This window comes from Urocitellus parryii, chromosome 3 (genome assembly GCF_045843805.1).
Source record: "Urocitellus parryii isolate mUroPar1 chromosome 3, mUroPar1.hap1, whole genome shotgun sequence".
Lineage (NCBI taxonomy): Eukaryota > Metazoa > Chordata > Mammalia > Rodentia > Sciuridae > Urocitellus > Urocitellus parryii.
In genome coordinates, this window is record NC_135533.1 from 151,524,432 (window position 1) to 151,541,558 (window position 17,127).

Sequence of the window (17,127 nt, forward strand, 5' to 3'; positions counted from 1 at the left end):
GGGACAGGTCTGAGAGTGGCCCCTCGTGTGTCCCCACCCCACCCCCACCGCCTATCACGTGTGGAGAGGGACACCTTGGTTCCCACGTTATTTGTTTTGTGGCTTCTAGGAGGAAAACCTTGGACCAGAGAGGGAAAGACACCACAGGAGGACACACAGGACTGGGGCCAGCTCCCCGCTGGACCTCGACAGGGAGGGAGAGCCTGGACTTCGGAGTCATTTGGGTCTGGGTTCTAATCTCAGTTCTGCTAGTTAATGGAACGTGGCCCCGGGCTGGTGGCTTGAGCCACCAAGCCTCGTTTCCTCTCTGGGGAAGGGGTACAACTGTAGCAAGTGAGATCAGGCACAGCCACACTCCTCTCTGGGCCTTAGTCTTTCCACCTGTAAAACGGGGGTCACCACACCCCCTCCTGGGGTCCTTGGGCTTGAGAGGCACCCACCCCATAGGACCTCTGAGATGTTAGGTCTCCTGCCAGGCAGGAGAGCCAGGCCCAGGACCCCCAAGACACTGGAGAAATGCGGGGACACGTTTGGTCGTCCCAACTGTTCAGGGAGAGAGGGCTACTGGCATCCAGTGGATTGAGGCCAGGGATGTCACAAAGCATCTTCCAATACACAGGACAGCCCTGAGCCCTTCCACCCCAGCCCCCGCAGCAGTGTGTGCACACACACACACACATACACACACATACACACACACACACACACACATACACACACATACACACACACACACACATACACACACATACACACACACACATACATACATACACACACACATACACACATACACACACATACACACACATACACACACACATACACACACATACACATACACACACACATACATACATACACACATATACACACACACACATACACACACACACACACACACACAGCCGGCCTGCTGCTCTGTGGCCGTCCTGTGCTCTGTGGCCTGTCCTCTGGGCCAGCTCCCTCGCTGTCCCAGTTTGTCCTGAGGGCTGTGATCACACATTCCAGGCCCGGCAGGGGGGAGGGGGCCACCAGGAGAGCTGGGTGGGGACAGCCGGGGTGTCCTCTGGGCTGGTGTCTTTGTTGGGCCCCCGGCACCTCCCATGAGAGGGGCTCCGCAGCCAGAGCACCAGAGGCCACGCGGGAGCCTGGGGCGCCACCGGGAGGGAGGCCGGGTAAGAGTGACAGACCCCACCTGCCCACAGCGCCGCCGCGGCGTCCTGGGGAGCAGCGGTTTTCCAATGTTTTGCTTTCAAGTGTGCAAAACCCTTTTTTTCTTTAAACGCCAGCACCAGATGGGAGGGGACGCTGACAGGCACCCGGGCAGAAGGGAGGCCGGGCTCTCAGGCCCGGGCGGGATCGGAAGCCCCCTCCTGTTATTTGACAAAACTGTGTCGGGTGCCCTGTGTGCCAGGCCCGGTGCCAGGCCCCGGCACCCACTCCTGTGCAGACCTGGGAGGATCCCCAGGGCTGACCTGCGGGGGGGCCGAGGAACTGGGCCAGGCCACCCACCACCGGGTCACCACCGGGGTGCTGAGCACGCACTGGCCAGAGTGGCCCCGCAGAGGCGTGGGGGGCCCGAGCAGGGGCAGGAACCCGGTGCCCAGCCAGAGCCCCCGTCTTCCTAGGAGCCCCAGAAAGGAGGCCCGGGCTTTCCGAGGACATGGTGACGTCACAGATCCCAGGCACCCGCTGGGCGAGCTTGAGCAGGTCCCTTGGCCTTCCTGAGCCCTCTCCTCCCCTGCCCAGGGACCCTGGGCGCTGTCTTGTCCCCAGCAGGGCGGGCACTGCAGATCCAGGACCATCCCGACTGGGGCCCGGGCGCCCCGCCCCCTCCCGCCCCACTGCAGGAAGGAGGTGGCCCTGCTGACCCCACGGACACCCTGGCACCCACCTGCCAAATCCCAGCCTCCTGACAAGGGCCCCCGGGAGAGCGGCTTAAGTCGGGGCAGGTTTGGGCACGCGGACGGCACCGCAGGGGAAGCCTGTCAGCTCCCTCCCTCCAGGATCAGTCAGCCCAACAGGCAGCCATTGGGCACCACCTGTTTGCAAGGCACAGGGAGTGGGGCGGGGGCGGGCGGCGAGGTGGACACAAGAGAGGGGGTTCAGAAATCTCCGCCTCAGAGGGAAGGCGGCAGCCTGGACGGGGCGGCCTCACAGCCTGGCCTCCCCCCTGTCCGCCCCATCTTTAGCCATCTTTAGTGGTGGACGGGGTGGGAGACGCGGGGCGTGGACCCCAGGGCCTGGCACATGCTGGGCAGGCACCAGCCCTTCCACGGTCACACTTTGTTGTTGTTGTTGCTGAACCCAGGGGTGCTGAGCCACTTCCCCAGACTTTCTCATTTTTTTTTTCTGAGACCGGGTCTCACCAAGTTGCTTAGGGCCTCGCCAAGTTGCTGGGGCTGGCCTCCAACTTGTGATCCTCCTGCCTCAGCCTCCCGAGTCACTGGGATCCAATATTTAAACTTCCTCTATTCCCCCACTCATCTTCCTTCCTCCCCTCTAGTTCTAGGGCCAGGACGTGGGCACCGCTCCGTGCCCCCCCTGCGCCTGGCCTTCAGCACCATGAGGAGGCGGGCCAGGGCGGGGATGAATGTCGTTGTCTTGGTGGCACTGATCCTGATGGGAGGGAACCCGCGAGGAGCAGGGGTCCTGGGGTGACACCTGAGCAGGATGAAAGGGCCGACGGGGTGCCAGGGACAAAGGTGGGAAGGGAACAAGACAGGGGCACCGGGACCAGTGTGGCCGGGGCAGGAGGGACAGAGAGACAGGGGCGGGGACAGGAGCTCGGCTCCTCACTGATCCGTGGGGTCCGGCTTCCTGCAGGACCGTGGGCCCCACCTCCAGCTTGGCCTTGGAGTGGGTGACGTGGGTGGGAAAGGGACCGGGGGGACAGGGACCCCAGGGTCTGTGGGGTCAGAGTGACACCTGGTGTGTCCCCATGGCCTTCCAGGGAGGCCAAGCCACTGATCCATTGCGGGGCACTGGGTCTGGAGCCTGGGTGGCCCCGGGTCGTGGGTGTGGACCTGGGGAGGGGCAGGGGAGGGGCTGGGGGAAGACTGGGGGTCAGGGGGTGACTCCGAGGCCTTCCTGTGACCGGCCATCCCCCCCTGCAGCAGCCTGTGGGAGGGTTAAGTGTCCCCTGGGCCCAGAGCGCTCTCCCGGCCTCCTCGGCTCTCTTGCCACAGTGTCACAGACGGGGATGAGGCAGGTGACTGCCAGGGCTGGACAGAGCCGGGGGTGAACTTGGCAGCTGCCCCTGGGGCTGGAACTCGGCCCCTTGGCCGGTGTGGCCGCCAGGCTGCCCGTGGCTCCAGGGCCCGGAGGGCGGCAGCAGGGCACCGGGCCATGGCCGCCACCTTCCCAGCCGTGTTTACCCAGCAGGTCTCGCCCTGCCCGCTTCCTGCCTGAACACTGGCCGCCTGTCCCCGCACACAGAGCCCCAGTGTCCTGTGGGGTCGCCCCCACCCACCAGGGTGTCCCCCTCGGTGCTCACGCCACCCAGGCGGGGCAGGTGGGGTGACTCAGCACCAGGCCCCCCTAGAGGGCAAGGCCCTGGAGGTGGGTTCTGAGCGGGGTCCAGAGGCTCCCAGGGGACCCCAGGCGGGGGGTGGGAGGCTGGGGAGGTTGGGGAGGCTGGGGAGGCCCGAGGAGGCTGGGGAGGCTCAGAGGTGAGGAGCAGGGACGTCCTGCAGGACTCCAGGCCCTGAATGACCAGAACAGGCAGGAAACAGACTCATCACCAGAGGTGGGATGCGGTGCCGTGGGCTGGGGGCACGGGCTCCTTTCTGGGTGAGGAAGGGATCTGGAGTTGGACGGTGGCCGTGTCTGGGCCACCCCACCCACGCCTAGGGACGGCGTCAGACACTTTAAAAAGCCGATTTGTGTCCTATGTGAATCACAAATGAGCCTTCCAGCCAGACAGTGGGACACACCTGTCATCCCCACAGCTTGGGAGGCTGAGGCAGGAGGATCAGGGGTTCGAGGCCAGCCTCAGCAACTTAGGAGGCCCTGAGCCACTCAGCGAGACCCTGTCTCTAAAAATCTAGAAAGGATGGGGCCGGGGCTCAGTGGTTGGGCACCCCAGGTTCATCCCCAGCGCCCCTCAACAACAAGAAACCCAAGGACCTCTCCAGGCCCAGCGACCCTGGGCGAGCCACCTCCCACCTCCAGCCTCAGTTCTGCCACGTCACCGGATGCTCCAGGATGAAAGCCTGAGAAGGTTCAGCACAGGGTCCGCCTGAGGATACGAGGCCCCTGCCCAGGAGGCTCAGGGTCCTTCTTCCCCTGTCCTCCCACCAGACCCCGGCCCAGGTTCCACCCTCTCAGACTCAGCCTCAGCCTTGAGGCCCGTGGGGCCTCCCTCTCTTGGAGGATCACCCCAGCCCCCAGGGAAACCCAAAAGACAATTTTCAAAAAATTTTACATCACTGGGGATTGAACCCAGGGGCACTGAACCACTGAGCCACACCCCTACCCCCTACTGTTTTTTTATTTAGAGACAGGGTCTCACTGAGCTGCTTAGGGCCTCCCTAAGTGGCTGAGGCTGGCTTTGAACTTGCGATCCTCCTGCCTCAGCCTCCTGGTAGCTGGGATCGCAGGCCTGTGCCACCACAGCGCCCAGCCCAAGAGATGATTCCGTAATCTTGAAACGTCACCTGATCTATATTCTGCTCCCTGCCTGCCTCCTCTGGGTCTCAGTTCCCTCCCCTGTAAAATGGGTGTGATAATCACTACCATCTGGGAAGGGGTGGCCCCTCTTCGCTCCCTCATTATTTGGCGTATGGTACATTTAAATTAAAAAATAAGATCGCAGCTCCCACTTCCTCCAATGGCTGTCGGGGGAACTGACCACTCTGACTCAGGAGTCTGACCTCCCGTCCGGCACACAGTGAGCAGCAGCCGGGCTCGGGGCAGGGAGCTCAGGGAACAGAGAACCAGTTCGGACCCTCCCTGCCATCCTGTGCCAGCGGGGGCTGCTTGGAACTGTGCTTGGGCAGCCCCTAGGCCCCCTCCGTGGTCACTAACCGGGCAGCCGGGGCCACGTCTCCATTCCCAGGGGAATGAACTGAGTCCGGGAGGAAGCCAGAGGAGGCTGATGATGTTCCCCAACACCTCGCGCCTGCCCGGGGCCGCGACCTTGCTCATCAGACCCAGGCAGGACGCTGTCCCCTTCCACAGAGAAGCAGACTGAGGTCAGAGACCCAGCCGAGGTCACCCCGTGAGGGAAGGGGGTGTTCCGAGGGATGAGCACGGGTCTGAATCTTGGTTTTGTCCCTGGGTAGCTGTGTAACCTCAGGTGGGTCACTTCACCCCTCTGAGCCCCCAAACTCCTCCTCTCTACCAAGGAGCTCATGTCAGTTACCCAGCACGGGGTCACCTGGCACTGGGTGTAGAGCGGTGACACTCAGGAAAGTCTCAGAGGGACACAGACTCTTCTGTCCCCCAGGCCTATGATGTGACCTGGCAGATAAGGAGGCAAAGACTGGCCTAGTCATCCTCCCCGGGGCCACAGGCCTCCAGCTGAGCCTCTACCCAGGGAACCTGGCTGACTTTCTCCTTCCTGGCCCCCAATGGGCGGTTTATTGAGCACCTACTACATACAGGGTCCTCTGACCTGAGATCCAGCTGCTCCCTCGAGGGCCACGGCCATCATGAGTCCATTTTACAGATGAGAAAACTGAGGCTCGGCAAGGCCAGGACACGGCCTGTGCCCTAGAGGGGTTCCTTCCGTGGCCTGCCTTGCTGGTCTGTCTGTCCCTCCTCCTTCTCTCCCCCTCCTCAGCCCTCCTCTGTGCCACCGGGAGATGGAGAAGGACCAGGGGTCCCCACGCAAGGGCAGCAGCCCGGTGCCCGCCGTCCCTCGCACACCTGCCCACCCCTCACACACACACACACACAGAGACACGCACTCAGGAGCAGCCGTCCCAGAAGGTGGTCAGCTCTCCTGGTCACCTGGGTGGAGCCCAGGCCACGGCACCGTCAGGGAGAAACAGGCACCGGGGACACTGAGGAGCCCCTTGTCCCGGGCCGGCAGGGCGGGAGGCCGCCGTTACTCACCACCCCAAGAAAAACATGAGTGCTCCCGTTAGGCTGGGGATCCACACCCCGCCACCCTCTGAGGCCTTTCCAACACCCTGACCTCATCTAGAGCAGACCCACAAGGGCCGCCTGTGTGCCCAGCGCGTCTTGAGGGACCCTCCCTTACCAATGAGGAAACATGCTCAGAGAGGCATAGTGACTTCCTTGGGGTCACACAGCCAGCAGTGCCCAGAACTTGGGGCAAAATGAAGAAGCTGACCGTCAGGAAGGAACTCAGGGGTAGGATGGAAGTTAGAGTCATAGTGAAAGTGACGGCCAATCTCCCTTCCTCATTCCTTCCTGGCCAGACCACAGGATCCAAATGGCTCAGTGGTAACTCATGGAACACCAGGGAACTTGAGGCAGTGGGAGCCAGGCCAGTCCAGGGCAGTGGCATCCAAAACAATCTAAGTGCCCTCAATCTGGCGGAAGTCTGACCTCCAGGAAACTTTGGGTGGCAGCCCCAGGAACAGAGAGGTCAAGCCACCTCCTGAGGTCACACAGCAGCGAGTGGCAGATCTGGAAGGTAAACCAAGGTGGGGTCAGACTCCAAGACGGCAGGAAGCTAAAACAGTCATTGGCTTTTCTGGGACCCAAAGGGGTCAGAGTCACTTGGATCTGACTTCCAGATATTCTTTTGCCATGATCCAGGTGACTTGGTAAACTACTTCCTCCTGAGACTCAGGTCCCTCACTGTCACAGGGGTCTCAGCTTTCAGATGCCTAGACATCTCCAGTGGGGGTGGGGCTGTGTCACCTGCTCACAGGTGACAGATGTTGCTTATAAACTGAAGAATCAACGTGGGGCTGGAGATTGTCCGGAACCACCCCCACGGAGCCAGGCACTCTCCTGTCCCCACCGCACAGAGGAGGAACTGAGGCCGAAGTGTAAGGAAATCTGTCACCACGATCAGCCCCTGGGCCGCTGGACTCTGGCCCTCGCTTTTAAGCATTAAAATCCAGAAAGCAGGCAAGGCCGGATCCCTGGCGCGCAGTCAGCACCCTGGAGTCTTTGGTGGCTGAAGGAATCATCCTCTGTCCAAATGCAAGTCTAGCTCTGCCCCCGCTGGTGCCTGGCTCAGAGGGGATCTCGGAGGATGCCCACCTGGGAAGACACACCTCGCTGGAACAGGCCGGGGCCAAGGAGAGGCAGCACCGGGTGACGAGAAGGCCTGAGCTTCCGCCCAGGCCTTGGGCATCCTCGCAAAGAGGGGACCCAGAGTTTAGCAGAAGAGGAAACCCAGGCTCAGACAGACCAGTCACTTACCCCAAGCTCCCCCGACTCTGGAATCAGACAAACGGGACTCAGATCCCAGCTCTGCCCCTTCCCAAGTGAGACGCTCGGCCACCTACTTGGTCCCGCAGACACAGAGTTCCTCCCTCTGAAAAATGGGTACAATAACGGGTTTGTATCCAAGTGTACTCAGAGGGCTTGGCTCAGTGCCTGATGCACAAATCATTGGAGCTCCCATTAAATATCCACTAGCCCAGCCCAGGTTTGGCTCAACAGATCTGCATCTAGAGTGCAAGCGGTGGCCACAGGGGCCCGGGACCTCAGGACCTCCAGAGATAAGAATTAATCTTTAACCGAATTTAATTCTGCTCCAAATCAATGATGCAGAAATACATGGCCTGAAATACATGTTCCCTGGCTCCCTAGACCCAGGAAAACACAAAGAAAGTTGTGCTCTGGATCCCTGAAACTGGAAAGAGAGTCAAACAAGGAGAGACAGAGGCACACGGCGGGGGTCAGGGGGCTGTGAGAGGTAGAGATGCCACCCATGCTGGGGGGACCCCGTCCCCCTAGGAGCACAAGAAGGAGTTCAAAGGCTCAAAAGGATTTGTCCAGGGGCTGGGGACGGAGTTCCTAAGCTCCGTCCCCAATACCTAACCCCCAAAAAAGGATCTGTTCAATCAATCACAAAAGGGGTATTGCAGAGTCCCCACTGCGTGCCAGGCACCGTGTTTCCATTCCACCTCCGAATACCAGGCTCTCCCACTGGGTGACAGGTAAAGCCAGGTCTTGGCTGGTGCATTTCCTCTACCTCAATGCCCTTTCCTCTAGCTCTGCATTTGCTCTCTAAGGTACAGCGCAGTCACCACCTTGATCAAACGTTCCTTGACACCCCCCACCCCCGTCTGCCCCCCTTGCCTTCTGCCCCATTCATTCAGCAGCGCGCACTGACCAAGCACCTACCGCACACACGCACGCTCCTCTGCTCATCCGGGGCTCAGGGAGGGACGGCTCTGTCTCCATTTGTACCTTCTGGGGTACAGCTAGGCTGGGGTCCGGGCACCTGGGTGCCCCAGGGCCCAGCCCCGTTGGCCCGACTCTCAGGGAGGACTGGCTAGCAGCAGGGCAGGCCCCAGGAGCCTCTGAGGTCCTCCCCAGAGGAAGGTGTCTGCATTTCCTGTGGAATTCCAGTGTCCGTCCCGGACCTTCCTCTTCTCAAGGGGCCATTCATCCCCTGGTGAACTCCCTCTCCACACCTCCCACCCTGGTTTCACAGAAGGAGCCAGATCGGCCACGATGGCCTTTGGGATCCTCCCTGGGACTCGCCAGAAAGGTGGGAAGGAGGGGTCCCCAGGTCTTTCAGGTCCCCACCATCCTGCACACAAAGAGGCCAGAGCAAGGACAGGAAGTGACAGATTGTCTGGTCACCTTCTCCACTACTAACACGTGACAAGAACAAGGGGCAGCCCTGAGCCTGGGCCAGGCTTCTCACAGGACACTGCTCCTGTGTCGGAAGGAGGTCAGACAGCTGGGGGACCATCCCAAGGTCACCAGGAGGGACTGCAGAGCGCACCTGGAGCCCAACAGGGCGGGCTCCTCCCGTGGCAGGTGACAGGGCTCTGTGCCTTTCACGCCTCTCCCGGAAGAGACCAGCCCCTCACCTTTCTCAGGACAGGGCTGAGTGACCCCCTGCCCTGGGCCCCTAGCCAGGGTGGCAATGATTAACTCCTGAGCGGTCCCCAAACCAAGCTCCCACAGGACACTCCCTTAGAATTCCAGGGGTTCGTGGCCCCCCTCCCCCAGCAGAGGCCCTTGGTTTAGAAGCGGAGCCAGAAAAACCACAGGGTCCACCCCCTCGGGGTCACTTCCTGGGCACCCTGTGAGCGCCACTCTGCAGAGCTGGCTTGGGGACGGGCACCTAGTGTGGCGAGGAGGGCTTTGGAGCCAGTCCCTGGGTACAAGTTCACTTGGCTCTACCCCCACCCTGGAGCCAGCCTGAGTTTCCTCATCTGCAAAATGGGAAGGACAGAGGGCGTCTGGGGCCAGACTGGGGCAGTCGGTCCTTCCATCAGCCTCGGTGCTTGGTGTCCCCGGGCAGCAGGGATGTGGGTGGTCTCCCTGTCCTCAGGGGAAGACAGCTGAACCTCTGAACCACAGTCTCAGGGTGAAGCTGGGGGTTAAAGATTTTCCTGCCTCGGGGGAACAGGGCCATCTTTCGGGTACTCAGTAACCAAGAAGTGGCCTTTGGAAGGTCCATGTTTCTAGTTTCTTCCAACTTGCTCAGAGCCAAGGGCCAACTGCAGCTCCCCCTGCATCCCACACCCCGCCACCCCGCAGAGCGGGATCCCGCCCGAGTGGGCCACCGGGGCCTTTGGTTTGGGGACTTGGGGACCCGATCCCCACGACCCCAGGTGATTCGCCCGAGGCCCGCGAGGTGATGCGTGGCCCAAGGACATCCAGCCGCGCGCCCGCGGGACCCTCGCCTCCCCTCTCCTCCCGCGCGCCCCGGGGGGACTTTGGGGTCCTCGGGGGCCGGATCGGCCACGGAACGGTCCCCAGAGGCGCGAGGGGACCTCCGCTGGGCCGAGCCTCCCGGGCCCCGACGCACTCACCTCCGGGACGGCTGGGCGCCGGCGGCCGGGAGCGCGGCTTCCTGAGTCCCGGCCGCGGAGAGCCCGGCCCGCCTCCCGGCTCAGGTTCCAGGCCGCGCCGCCCCAGGCCACCACGCCCCCGCGCCGCCACCGCGCCCCGCGCCCCGCCGCCCCCGGCGCAGGCGGCCAGCGCCCTCCAGGCCCCGCTGCAACCCCGCGGGCTCGGGAGGGCGCCGGCCTCAGTTTCCTCCCCTGGAAAATGGGCGTCGCGATCCCCGGCCGCAGGGTCCCGCGCTGGGGGCGACACCAGCTGGTCTGGGCGCCTCAGGCCGCTGGCTCGGTGACCGCGGCGGCCCGGGGAGCGCCTTCTCGGCTGGTCACGGGCTTCCTGGTGGCTCTGCTGTCATTCAGCCCAGAGGATGGCCGGCCGTGGGTCCCTGTCCCCGCCAGCTCCCGGCCGACCGCGGAGGCACCTGATTGACAGGCATGTTCCTCAGGTCGTTAGCCAGCTGGTAGCCCGAGCCTGGCACAGAGGGGACCATCAACGCCTGTCTTTTATTTGGCGGGGGGGGGGGGTGGTGGTGGCAAAAGTGACCCCCATCTCCCCAGCCCTGGGTCCGCTGGAGCATCCCCACGGGGGGTCGGAAAACCCAGGGGTGCTGGCCCTGGAGCAGGCTCCCTGAGCCCAAAGGATGCTCCACCCCTCAGCGGCCCAGGGGCCCTGGGCAGGTCCTTCCCCGGGGCCCAGGTTTCCACACGGGCCAGCGGGGACTGGGAGTGCACTCCTCCCAGGCACAGCCACGCTGGGGGGAGCATCAGGTGTGAGCAGAGGCCTGGGACACTCTAGCCATCTTCGCTGGAGGGGGGCTGCAGACAGCAATGTCCCCCAGGAGACTCGACAGCTGGAAAGTGGGGTTTTAGAATTGTTGGACACAGACAGACAGACAGACCCAAACCCTGACCAGAAGCGATGCTTTCAAGCCACCAGGGTGAAACCTCTGCCCAGAAACCTTAGTCAACGCCCACGTCTGGGAGGAGGGGGCGTGGCCCAGGAAGCCCCCCCACACACACACACACCAACCAGGCTGTGAGGTTGGGACACTGATGGAGATGACAGTGGCCCCTCCACAAGTGGCGGCCTCCCTGTGGGGGTGGGGGTGGGGAGCCCAATGGAGGCCTTCCCTCCTGGGTGGCCCCAGAGCCAGCCAGCAGGAGGTGAGGAATGTGTGCGGGGCCCCTGGCCTCCCTGAAGCTGGGCCACTGGGGGAATTGGAGGTGGCTGGGGCGGAGCCAGGTTGGAGACCAAAGGATCTGGGGCCAGGGTTGGAACTTGCTCCTCTCCCAGGTGGGAGGAAAGGGCCAGGGGCCCCATTTGACAGACTGGGCCATGAGACCCCCCCATGCCAGAAGCCGTCCTGGGCTGGAGGCCTGAATGTCAGTGTCTCCCCGCGCCTGCAGGGGATTACGTGGGAGCTGTAGGCAGGAGCTGCCCTCCCACCCCCTCTGTTCCAGGAAACAGGACCAGCACCTGGGACTTAGCGGATGCTCTCAGGGGTGCTGGTAGAGGGGGGCACGGTGGCGCAGGCTCGGAATCCCAACTCCTGGGAGGCTGAAGAGGATCCCAAGTTGGAGACCAGCTTCAGCAATTTAGTGAGACCCTGTTTAAAAATAAAGTTCTTTTTAAAAAAGGGGTGGAATGTAACTTAGTGGTGAGCACCCTGGGATTCAATCCCCAGTGTCCCCTGACCCCAAGTGCTTGTCCATGAAGCTGTGGGGAGGCGAGAATGTGGCATTCTCCTTTATTCTGTAGAGTTTCACTTTTTTTTTTTTAATTGAATCCAGTTTCACTTAACCACTGAGCCACATCTCCAGTCTATTTTTATGTTTTATTTTGAGACTAAATTGCTTAGGGCCTCGCTAAACTGCTGAGGCTGGCCTCCAACTTGGGATCCTCCTGCCTCAGCCTCCCCAACCACTGGGATTACAGCGCTTCCACGCCCGGCAGAATTTCAGTTTGCAAGATGCAGAGTTCTGGCGATGGTCAGTGGTGACAGTAGGACAACATGAAGATACTTACTACCACTGAACTGTGCACTTAAAAATGCTCAAAATGGCGGGGTTCAATGGAGCATGTCTGTCATCCCAGCATCTCGGGAAGCTGAGGCAAGAGGATGGATCGCAGGTTCGAGGCCAGCCTGGGCAACTTAGTGAGACCCTGTGTCAAAATAAAAAAATAAAAAGAGCTGGGGATGTGGCTCAATGGTAAAGCACTTGCCTACCATGCACGAGGCCCTGGAGTTCCATCCCCAGCACCCACACGAACACACACACACAACAGGTAAGATAAAGTCTTTACCACAATAAAAAAAGTGGGGGGAAATTGGGTTCTTTGGAACCTTTCTGCAGTTCAGAAAGGATAAGGAGGAGAACAGAGGAGGGACTTATAGACAATGTCCACAGGAGACAAATCCATAGCTTTAGGTCCAGGGTGATGGCCAAAGAGTTGGGGGTTTTATTTTAGGGTGATGTGTTCTGAAATCGACTGTGGTGATGTTCGCTCTCATCCCAAAATACTACACAGCACTGAATAACACGCTGGATGGGTGAGTTGTGTATCTCAATAAAGCTGTTATAAAGGATTAAAAAGAACGTGGTCTCTGGGGTCAAAATTGTTCTAGGTGTGTTTCTGCTAGACTTCTAAGCTGTGTGACCTTGGACAGGTGACCTCGCCTCTCTGAACCTGTCTCCTGAGCCTCACCTGTAAAATGAGGGATGGGGCCTCTGCTGTGGGAGGGGGCCTCCAGCCCATTTTGCAGAGGGGCCAACTGGAGCATCCTTGGTTCAAAGAGGTAGCTGCGGCTGGTGGTGCAGTTTGAGCGCTTCTGAATTCCAACCACACCCTCCAGCCGCTAGAGCAACACCCTGCCCACACCTGCCTGGATGAGATGGAGAGGGGGCCGGGGGAGGAATTCTAGTCATGCCTTGGATGGGCTCCAGCCACGCAAAAGGAGGTAATGGGGCAAAGAGGGCTGGGGAAGTACTGGAGCTAACACGTGGGCACTTATGGAGTGCTTGCTGTGTGCCAGGTACTGTGCAGGTTTGGTCTTCCAGGAGAGGAACATGCTCAGAGAGGTGAAGACACCTTCCCAGGGTCATACAGCTGAGAAGGGGCAGGGTCCTCTGAAGCCTGCCTGAGGGGACAGCAGTTCCCCCCCCCCCGCCCCCCCTTTCCAAGAATCCCTGGAGTCGGGACAGGAGGAGGCTGGAGACAGTGAGCTAGTTTGTATACCTTGGTTCCTGCAGAGAGTTGGCTTCTGTCTGGAGGCCCCACCCTGCCCAGGACCCACCTTCAATGAGGCTCTTCTGGAATCTCCCTGGGGCAGAAACCTGAGGCCAGGTGCCTTTCTCCTCGGATGACGTTGCCATGGGTACAGCCACTCTGGTCGCTCAGGGGCTGGCAGTGATTCCGGGAGTCTCTGGGCAGCTGGCCTGGCCGCCTGTGGGTGTGGCTGAGCCACAGCCGGGCTCTTCAGAAAGGCGGCATCCTAAGCTGTGCCCCGGCGAAGGGAGTGTGGAGGCGGGGGCTGGCCTGGTCTCTGGGTGGACAGCTGGGCCCAGGGAGGCCCGGGCTATGGTGCATGGGATTGCAAAAGCTTAATGAGCCCTTTCTGGAGAGTGACTTCCGCAGAGGTGAGGGGCCCCTCCCCACCTCAGCCCCCCAAAAACTAAGGCACAGAGCATTTCCTTCCTGGATTTATGGCGTTCCTCCTACCCGGACCCTGTACAGCCCCTGTGTCTTACAGGGTCCCTGGGCCAAGCTGAGGAGCGCGTTCACAGCAGGCGGCCAGCAAACAGGCTGAAAGACTTTGACTTTCAGAGAATCCCCCCAGGTCCAGGGCTGATAAACAGTTCATCTAGCTGCCCTATAGCCAGCCCCTGGGGGTCAAGGTGCTAATAAGCTGGCCACTTGTCCCCTTCAATGCAGAGTGTTGGTTTCTTGGGGTCATGAAAACAGCCAGGGGTTGCTCACAAGGCCAAGAGGTGTCCCTGGTAGCCAGACAGAGCTGCAGAGGGGAGGGGAGAGAACACCAACCACCCAATGCCCTGATTTTAAAGATGAGGAAATTTGAGGCTCAGAGGGGAGAAGTAAGTCACCCACAGTCACACAGCAGATCTGGGCTGAGGGAGGGCAGAGGGAGGAGTAGCAGCCAGACTGCAGGATGTTTTCTGGGACATTCTTTCTCATTGTGTTTGACAGGGGCCTCCCTGTATCTTTAAGAACAAGGAGTGGGGCTGGGTGCAGCTGGGTGGCAAAGTGCTTGTGCAGTGTGTGCCAGGCCCTGGGTTCCATCCCCGGTGAGTGCGTGTGGCCGTGCCGTGACTGTTGCATTGGGATATTCAAATATGCTGCTTCCTCTCCTGCTCCAGGGCCTTTGCACCTCCACGGCGGGTTGTCCTCTTTAGGAACCCCTGGCCAGATGGTAGCACCAAAATAAATAAAGACATTAGTAAAAGCCACTTGATGAACACCTCCCCGTGTCAGGCATCCCCCACACACTGCTTTATGTCATCCTGGAAGGCAGAGGTGGTCTCCTCGTATTTATAGATGCAGAAGCTGAAGCTCAGAGAGGCGCACTGACATTTGCTGGGTCACACAGGTACGAAGTTACAGAATCTGAGCTGGAATCCAAAAATTGTCAGGCGGTGGCGGGGCAGGGAGCAGTGGCAACAGTAGTGACACAAGTGACAAGACACACCAGGGACCCCCATACAGAGCTGGCCTGAAGGAGAAACCCAGGAAGGTCTGCAAACTTTCCCAAATGTTCACGCAGGACTCCTCTTTGGCCCTCGGGGAAACAAGTCGAAGAGGCGGGAAGGGCACAGGCTCCGACCCGGTCGCTGTCCCACTGGGGGCGGGGGCTGCGGGCTAGGGGGCGGGGCAGGGGCGGGGCCTGCCTGGGGCTCCGGCTCGGCGGGGTGGGGGGAGGGGTGGAGCGCAGCGCGTACAGCGCCACCTACCGGGCCCCGGGGGAGCTGCAGGCGCTCAGGGAGCCGGGAGCCTGCATAAAGCAGAGGACCCAGCCACAGCCACCAAAACCTTCCTCCGGTTCCCGCTGAACCTCCTGCCAGCGGCAACGGGCCATTGGACGATGACTCAGCTAAGCGCCTGCCTGGGCAGTTTCATTGACTGGGCGAGCTAGGCTCCGTGAGCATCCCCCCCGCTGTGTGCACCCCCACCCACTGTGTACACCCCCACCCACTGTGTGCACCCCCACCCACTGTGTGCACCAGGAAACTGAGGCTCAGAGGTCAGCGATTTGTGCAGGACCACCTGGGTGGCAGTCAGCAGCGCCGACACAGCCGACCTCAGAAATATAGGCTTGCAATTCTATTCAACACCAAGTTTCTAACAGCTTGTCTTCAAATACCGCTCCAATTGCTTGGTAAATCCTGTAGTAACGGGGGCGCGAGGCTTAGGGAGGCCCCGTGAGGCCGCTGTTAGGAAAACAGGCTCCTCACCTACAAAAGATGCATTGTAAAGGTTTGAAATAGCGTCCTGGGCCAAAAATATTTTTTGGTTGTAGATGGACACAACACAGCACAGTGAGTTTTCATGGAATGAATCAATAAGCAAATACGTGACTCAATCTTGGCCAAACTTTTGGGCTAAATCTGGTTTCTGTGAAGCCTGGGGTTCATCCTGGGAACGCGCTGGCTGATGAGCTGGACCAAGGAAGCCGCGGATTGACGGTGATCTGGAATAGATATGTCCCACAGGTTCCCCACACTTGCTGGGTCACCCTGGGCCCATCCCTGCCCCTGGAGCAGAACCACAGCATCGGGGAGTTCATTTTCCTCTTCGGATGAGTGGATGGGTTCCCGATGCCCACAGCCCAGGAGGAAGTGAAGTGGGGGGCCTGGGCAGCTCTCGGCTCTGTGTTCTTTCTTCTGGCCTGGGCAGGACTCAGTTCCGCTTTGACAAGGATAAAATGGGAAGGCCCCGATGCGCAGATGTCTTTGTCTCTGAGGTCCAAACCCCAAATGCTCCCAGAGACTCAGTGAGTGACAGGCATGAAGGAGGTGACCCTCCTGTGAACAAAGTGCCCTCCCCCTGCATTGTGTTATATATTAGGGATACGAAGAAAAGAGACAGAATCATTTTAATTTGCTAGTGCAACTTTGAATCTCTAGGAAACCCAAAGGGAGAAACCCTAAAAGCCATCAGGGCGGAGGAAAAGAGCAGCCTAGGATCAGCCTTGAAGGCAGGATTGTCAGGGTCATGCTCGGGGTCAAGGCAGGGCGTGCTGCCTGCTGTGGGCCAAGTCATCGGGTCTCTGCGGATGTCTTGGAGTGTCCCCTCCCTCTCCCCTGCGTGGAGGTCTCTTGCAAGCTGGACTCAGCAACCTGCCTGTCGGGGTGTGGCCCTCTCGTCTGCCCTGGGCTCCCTCTAGGGCAGAGCTTCTGCATCACTACTGACCTACTGGCCCATCCTGCCCACTCGGCCATCAGCTCTGTGGGAAATGATACTTCCTACTTCATCAGCATCAGCCGGTGATAGAGTGCCAGTAACCACTGGCCACCGGGTTGGTGAAGCACAGAGACAGGTGGGGTCTGAGTCCAACTGGAAAGTGAGCCCTGCTCTGCCTCCCCAAAGGGGCCTCTTCTCTCAGCTCCTGCCAGGAAGGCTGGTTCTTCAAAGGAGGCTAGGGTCGGGAGGACAGCTCAGTGGTAGAGTGCTTACCTAGCAAGCGTGGGCCCTGGGTTCAAGCTTCAGCACCACAAAAGAAAGAAAAAAGAAACCCAGGATTTTAATGTGAAATCCCTGTTTTTCAATGTGGCAACAAATTCCATTTTTTTAAAACCACGGAAGACAGTAAACAGGTCCTTGGCAGGATTTGGTAGCAGGGTCCCCAGTTGTAATCTCTGATGCAGAAAAATGAATGAACCACAGATTGCTGAGTGCAGTGGCGCATGCCTGTCATCCCAGAGGCTTGGGAGGCTGAGGCAGGAGGGTCCTGGGTTCGAAGCCAGCCTTAGCAACTTAGCAAGACCCTGTCTCTAAATAAAAATAAAAAGGGCTGGGGATGTGGCTCAGTGGTTAAGCGACCCTGGGTTCAATCCCTGGTACTAAACAAATAAACAACAACAACAACAAAAACTGAAACAACACACAGATGTGATTCCAAAATAGACATTTGTTTATTAAGGATCATTTAGT